This window comes from Sminthopsis crassicaudata, chromosome 4 (genome assembly GCF_048593235.1).
Source record: "Sminthopsis crassicaudata isolate SCR6 chromosome 4, ASM4859323v1, whole genome shotgun sequence".
Taxonomy (NCBI): Eukaryota; Metazoa; Chordata; class Mammalia; order Dasyuromorphia; family Dasyuridae; genus Sminthopsis; species Sminthopsis crassicaudata.
The window spans coordinates 200,274,572-200,282,855 of record NC_133620.1 but is presented as its reverse complement, the minus strand read 5'-3'; positions in this window follow the sequence as shown (position 1 = coordinate 200,282,855).

Genomic DNA, 8,284 nt, shown 5'->3' with positions numbered 1-8,284 from the left:
GAATTTTCTTATCAGGGAGTTCTTATTACTATGCAGATAACTTCCCAATCCATGTTGCTTCCCAATCCTCTACCTCTCTACAATCGTATATTTCCAGTTGTCTGCTGGACACTGCCATGTTCTACCTTGATATGTTAACTCCTCAAGCTTAACTAAACTCATTTCTTATATCTAAAACTCTTTACCTCCTAACTTTTCCATTTTTGTTGCTGACATTATCTGGCTAAATTCCACGTTTGTGAGGCTCAAAACCTTAGATTTTTCTTTGATTCCTTTTCCTCACTTTTCCTTACATCCAAATAATTGTCAAATTCTACTACTTGACCTCCTGAAATATTTTTCACATTTATCCCTTTGAGCTCCTCTCCTACCAACCATCCTTTTATAGCATCCACCTTTTACCTTAAGGACTGCTACAATCTCTGAACTGATTTCCCTGTCTAATCTCTCCTGTTTTTAGTCCACCCTTCAGAAACAAATTGAAGAAACAAATTATATGATATAAGTTTTGGTTGTGGAGTCTCTAGAATTGGGTTTAAATCTCAGATTTATGACATATTAACAGCACAATTTTGAAAAGTCTTAGTTGTCCCAGCTGTCTTAGTTGTACAATGGGGGTATTGGACTAGATGATATGGGTGGTTTCTTCGAATTTTAAATAATATTTTAATGCACAGATATGACCCATGATAAAAAATATCAATGTCTTAGCAGTTTCAAAAAAGTCTTGATTCCATTTTTCTCATTGAAATAAAGGCTTAAATGTTTAATTCCAGTCTTGCATTGATATTCTTTTACAGTTCAAGATCATGGAATACTCCTATCTTCAGTTAATAGTGAGTATCACTCAAAGGGTGATGAAATATCCATGAAGGATGTGAACAACTGTAATATGTTTCAAACAAAAGCTACTGAGAGAGATGGACTTAGAGAAGACATCAAAGAAATATATAATCAAAAGAACCATGGCAAAGGCAAAGAAGAAATCACTGATGGAGAGCCCTTGTACATCCCTGAAATCTGTATAATATCAGTCATTCATTCAATCAACAAGAATTTATTAAAGACTCATTTCGTGCCATGTACCTTATTAAGTTCTGAAGATACAGAAAGAGAAAAAACTATGATTATCTTTAAGGAGTTTACATTCAAATGGGGGAAACTATATGTAAATGATTGTGTATAAATAAAATAATACAAAATTAATGGAGGGAAACAAGAGAGTAAATGTAAAAAGAAGTGAAGGAAAGCCTTGAGTACATTCACTGGAACCTCTTTGATAACTTTGATCAGAGTCAACCGTGAATAGCTTATTGGAGGATATAAACAAAAATTACACTAATTAGGCAGGCATAATTGGGTTGCCATCTGCATTGTGGGAAGGAATATTGACATCAATGAGCTCATAGATCCATTTGAATATTTGAATATAATTTGTATAATAATTACTTATGTGTAGTTCATCTCCAACCCACTAACTGATATAATCACAGAAAGCAATAGATAAACAACAGGACAAAGATTGATGATAATCTACAAATAAATCACAAAGACAAATCTATATCTTATTCCTTTAGAAATGTAAAGAAGTGTCTTTTATGAATTTAGAAGGACAGCTTATCACTGACTTAGAAAAAATTGGCCAAGGCTATGATGATCTTTAAAAAAAAAACTTAATATTTCATTTATGGCAAAAGTCAAGAAGTGGCTTCAAGGAGTGTAAAGTTTGGCAGTGGAGAAGAGAGCTGACTATGGATCTAAAAGAAAATGTACTCAGTCACTTGGAAGTAGAAGTATGGAGAGGAGTAGAAACAGAGATGTCACTTGAATTCCCCATATAGTAGAGATACTGTGTGTATTACAGAATAATGAGAAGACATTGAGACCCTACAGTAAGGAAGGTATGAATTTTCTTGGTCATGTGTTCCCTATATTTATGTTTCATTACCAGTTTAAATTTGCAGACATTCTTGTTACTGAAACTTGTGTGAGAAAGCATGTTCCAGTTTCAGATACAATATTTTGTAGCTACTATTATTAATATGCCATCTTAGTAAATTATTCAACTTTGATCTGTATACTAACTGTTAAAGGTATATGCACTGATGAGGATTTGTGAATTGTAATTTTAGGAATGTGATTCCAGAAAATACCCTGAATCTAGGAGTAGTCATCCCACTGCTGACCCAACCTGCAAACTTGTGAGTGCTACATTGGAAAGATATTCAAATAGGATGCTAAGTTAGTTACTCTAGATGTGTTATTTTTTTCATCTTTGAGTTCCTAGTACCTAACTCAGTGTCTCAGAGGAAATACTTGATAAATATTTGAATTTGTTTGAAATTTTCAGAATATTATTTCAAAATAGTGGAAAAGAAACCATTAGAAATTATTAGATCCAGAGGAATTGTGTTAAAGGTAGATAAAGTCAGGTATGAAGAGAGGAATAGACACTGAAATGCAAGATGGAATTGAGAGTTTGGGGAAATGTATGTATGTATGGTCTATACAATCTGAAAATTGATGTTTGAGAAAAGGCTCTTGTGCTTCCCAAGGAACCTTTAGGCAGGGCCAAATAAGCCTTCCAGAATAGCTCTAGACAAGAATAGACCATCCTTTACTGAAGAAATCCTAGTCTGAACCTGCATTCCTCTGAAGGAATTGCTTTCCCAGAATAGACCTAATCTCTGTTTTGCATAGGTTTGCTGGAATGAACTAGAAGATAACTTTGTGTAAGTTTGCTTCACTCTAGGTCCTTCTAGTGCCTCCTAGGAGAAGGTGAAAATGACAACTACTTATTACTAGATAAAAAGCTTTTCAAGTCTTTAACATCAAAATCACCTCTCTTCTTTCACTCATTCATTCATTCAACAACCATTTATCAAGTATCCATTTTGTGTCAGACATCATACTTGAAGTTGAAACACACAAATAATAACTAGTTTTCACCTTTGAGAAGCTTACAATTGAATTTTCTCATTAGTATACTCTTTTTTGAAACATGGAATTTTATCAAAATTGTGTGTGTGTGTGTGTATGTGTTTGTATGTTCATCTGGGGAAGAAATAAAGTTTATAGAGGTGAAAATGAGAATCACTATATATATATCATCCTTTAAATATGCTTCAACTTTTTGAAAGGTACTTTAAGTGATGGAAGAAGAAACTTAGAAAATTATATTGTTGTGACTTAAAGAATAACTAATAGGGAAAATTGTGGTTGTTTATTTTGGGGTGTGAGCCTGCTAAGTGATGCAGTGAATAAAAATAGGGTTTGCAGTGAACAAAAAAGGGGTTGGAGTCAATATTCGTCTTTGAGAGTAAAAATCCAGTTTCATTTTTACTAGCTGTGTGACCCTGGCCGAATCACTTAATCCTCTTTGCCTTAGTTTCCTCATCTGCAAAATGAACTGGAGAAAAGAAATGGTAAATCAGAATTTCTGCCAAGAAAACACCAAATGGGGTCACAAAGAGTCAGATAAAAATGAAATGATTAAACAGCAACAAATTGGAGTGGGAGGGAGTCTGGAATTTTCATTCTCTTAATGTAGGAAATTCCTCCAGACAGTACAGATCAGCAATTGTTTGGCAACTTGGCCTGGGAAAAAGAAAGGATTAACTATTTCTTCATAGTCAGTGTTTGTTGGAGAAAGGTTGAACCCAGATATTTCTGCTTAGGCCAGCTAAGTGGCACAGTGGATAGAATTCCAGCTCTTAAATCAGGAAAATCTGAGTTAAACTCCAGCCTTAATAGCCTTGTGATCCTGGGCAAGTCACTTAACCCCATTTGCCTCAGTCTCCTTATATGTAAAATAAGCTGGAGAAAGAAATGGCAAACCATTCCAGTGTTTTTGCCAAGAAAATCCAAAATAGGCTCACAAAGAGTTGGACACAACAAAAATGACTCAAGAACAACAAAAATTTCCTAGCTTAAAGGCTTGATCTCTCTCCATTTTAAGATGCTGTCTCTCAGTTGATGGATATCTTTTGAATAAAATTTACTTAAATAATGGCATGGATAAAATCACTATCAAAGAGAAGAATGAGAATAATATGTTCTTTTTATCCTAGAATTGGTAAAAGGTCCCTGTTCTCCATGAAGGGAATTTGTTTTTTGGAGACAAATGCAATATTTAATGATATTCAGAAAAGTAATTAACATGGGACCGAAATACAAAAAAACAGTAAACAGTACATTGAAATGATGGAATAATAACAGAAACTCAGGATAATGATGCAGCCGAGGAGCATTAATTGATATACTCAAGCACTCTAAGTTCCCAGAAGGAAAAAAATGATTTAAATGCAAATTATCATTACTACTACTACTTATATTATTATAAATTCATGAAAATAAGACACCTCACTAGCTTAATGCATATATAAAGATGATTGAAATATTTATGAGGCAATTTTTTCCCAAAATATTCCATTGCCAATAATTCACCAAGCATAAAATGAAAGATAACTAACAAGTTTAAATATTTCTTTAGTTCAAGAAAATGTATTTTGCACTTTCTATGCTTGTTTACCTGTACAGGTCAGAGTTATGACTGTTACAGAAATCTGCAGTAAGTCTTGCTTAATGATTTTATATTGATGGCAGTTAAGATTGTCCAGACTAATGTTCTCTAAACTGAAAATTCTGAGAAATTGAATGGGAAATTCTTGGAGAAGTGAAGGTTCTTTTCCTGTTTGTATTTATAAATTCTTCTGCTGTGTTTTTAATAGAATCATATTCAAAAAAATAGATGATAGGGGAACAACAGAGATTGTCATGAACCATCACAAGGGAAATAAAATTGTGGTATCTAGAGAAACTAAGCATTTAAAAATGATTTATTAATATATGCTTTCATCAGTCACTAAGCAAAATATCATCCCTCTAAAAATATTCTCACATTTAAAAGTGTTTTTAACATAAATTTAACATTTGAAGTTTTGAGTTCCAAATTCTTTCCTTCTCTCCCTGTTCTAGAGAGAACAGTCAGATAGAGGTTATATAATTGCAGTCAGGTAAAACGTTTCCATATTAGTCATGTCATATAAGAAGACTCAAATAAAAACATAAATAAAGTAAAAAATAGCATGTTTTAGTTTGTATTCAATCACTGAATACAAAAAATATCAATTCTTTCTCTTGAGGTGGATGCTTTGTCATTAATCCTTTGGATTGTCTTGGATCACTGTATTGTTAAGAATAACTAAGTTATTCACAATTTTTTACCCAGCAAAATTTCTGTTACTGTGCACCACGTTTTCCGGGTTCTGGACACTTCACTATGCATCAGTTCATATAAGTCTTTAAAGGTTTTCTGAAATCATCCTGCTTTTCATTTCTTACAGCAAAATAATATCCCATTACAATCATGTACCATAGCTTGTTTAGCCATTCTACATTTGATGGGCATCTTTTTGATTTGCAATTCTTAGTCACCACAAAAAGAGCTACTATGAATGTTTTTGTACAAATAGGTCCTTTCCCACTTTCTTGAATGTTTTTGGGATATAGCAGTGGTATTGTTGGATCAAAGAATAGACAGTTTTATGGCCTTTGGGCATAGTTCCAAATTACTCTTCAGAATGGAAACCAATCATTTTAAAGAGCTTTTTAAAATTATTATTTGTGATAAGAATGGAAAAATTTGGGGAAAATATGTCCCTGATAGATGATTTGTGCTTTGATGCTATGTTCAATAGACCCAGGGTCTAGAAATAATTATTGCTATTTTAAATCATTACTTAATATTCAGTTGTTCTGGGGGCATTTTAAAATCAAGTATATACATTCAAAATATCTGAAGACAAGTGGAATATATTCTGAGCCCAGAGCATGTTTTTTAAAATCATGTAAGTGTGACAATCTCATTCAAGAAATTTTTCTTGGGTTTCTACCTAATTTTTTTTCATAGCCAAATGAAATACTAAATTCCAAGGAAGTTGAGGTGTCAAAAATTATAGAAGAAAATATGACTAATTTAAGACATTCAATGACAAGCCAAAACTATGATGAGGTCATTGAAGATGTTTTAGTAAGAAACAAACTGTAGTATTAGGGAGGTTAGTAGTCCTGACAATTCAGCTGGAGTGGGGCAGGAAAAAGGATCATGTATTCCAATTGGTAAAAATAAAATCATAAATATTTTGTTAGTCCTATGATTTAATTGCTGTTGGAAACCCCTGGCAGGGAAATTTTCTCTGCTGATTCAGGTCAATAATTTTTGGTTTTAGAGATTTGCCTGGGGCACTGAGAAGTTAAACAACTTGACAAGGGTTACACAGCCAGTATATATATATATATATATATATATTTTTTTTCAGAGGCAGTAATTGAAATACACTTTTTCTGAGATCAAGATTGACTTTCTCTATCCATTATTGTACACTGCCATGCATCATAAATTGAATGATAACAATTGAGGAAATTGAGTACCTTAATTGGTTTTCTTTGAAAATAATATACTTCCAGTTGTGGCTTTTTAAAAAATGTTAACTTCATTTATTTATATATTTTTAAAAATTAATTGATATTTTTTATTTTTTACATCATGGTCATTTCTTGATCTACTACCATCACCATCATCCTCCCTGTCCCACTTTGTCCTGTAATTGGTGCTAAAGAAAAAGATAAGCAAAAAAAGCAGACAAAACAATTGAGATTAATAGGATATTCAACTTTCTGATACCATAATATCCTGCAAAGTATGTTCCATGACCTCATCTCTAGGACAAATTAGTCTGACTTTAGTTGGCATTTATTGTTATTTTCCTTTATATTGTCTTAATAATTGTGTGCACTCATTGTTCTCCTGGTTCTTTGTACTTCACTCTGCATCAATTTGTAATCGTTTTCTCATATGTTTTTCTGAATTCCTCACATTTGCTTTTCCTACAAGTATGAATTAAATAATTTCCCAAGCCATGAGCATCCATTTTCCTCTTTCTTTGATTTTCTTGGGATATATAGTGGTGGTCAAAAGGGTAACTAAGTGGGGCAGTAGAAAGAGTACAAGAATACTCAGATACTTGCCAGCTGTGAGGCCCAGGACAAGTCATTTAACTCCATTTGCTTCAATTTCCTCATTAGTAAAATGAGCTAGAAAAGGAAATGGCAAATCACATTAGTATCTTTGGCAAGAAGACCCCAGTGAGATCATGTATGCTGCTGAAATCAACTGAACAACCACTAAATGGCCTCTTAGGCCATCCAATTCCAAACTTTCCAATAATGTATTAACATAAAGCAATTAATTGTTTTTTTTAAAGAACAACAATGATTTAATTGCTGTTGGAACAGCAATTTAAAGAACAACAAATTAGAAAGTCAAAATGAGAATCTTTGTCCCCAAGTGATTTATTTTTAGAGCCACAAAAATTCATGAAGAACATCAACTCACATGGGGAACAGTGTCAAAGAGTAGCCAGATGAATAAAAAAAAAGTAAGGTTGTGTGAATGATCATGAAAATCACTTCTAATGGTGGGATGAGAACAAACTGAAATTGAGAAATATAAGAAATAATAGAGCAGGAATATGTTCAATAGCCCTAATAGTCATAATTATTCAAGAAGTCTGGTTAGATTGTGAACTACCCAGTTCATTGGTTAGCAGTTGCTTCAGAGTTTAAAATTTAAAGGCCAAAATAAGCTACTTAATGGCTCACTGCCTGTAAACTTAGTTCTCTGTCCTAAGATGCTAAAAAAAAATTGCCTAAGCAATTCTTACTGTAAATGGTTGGTACAAGAGATGCCTAACAGTTTATTGCTAATATGAAGTAAATTGGTGAAAAAGACATCGTAAGATCCTTCCTATCAAGAATTCATAGACTGATACTTCTAGAAAGTATCTTTAGACAGGGATATGTTGGAGTCAGCTCAAATCAGCTTTCAGTTTGAGCATTTATGCCTTGGAATTTAACAACTGCTATAAATCAAGGGTTCGTTTTATTGCTCTGCTTATTATATAGACTAAGTATTGGAGAAAATTTTGATAATATAAATTAAATTTTAAAATGTGCTATGTGCCACACCAGATCTAAAACTATATAAAGTGGAAATTATCAAAACTATTTGGTGTTGGTTAAGAAATAGAGAGATGAATCAATGGAATAGGTTAGGTACACAAGACACAATGGTCAATGAGTATAATAAATGATAAGCATTGATAAATGCTTGATAAGTGGAAAGACCCCACTGCTAGGATAAGAATTCACTATTTGACAAAAACTGCTGAGAAAACTGGAAAATAGTATAGCAAAAACTAAGCATAGATCAATATCTCACATC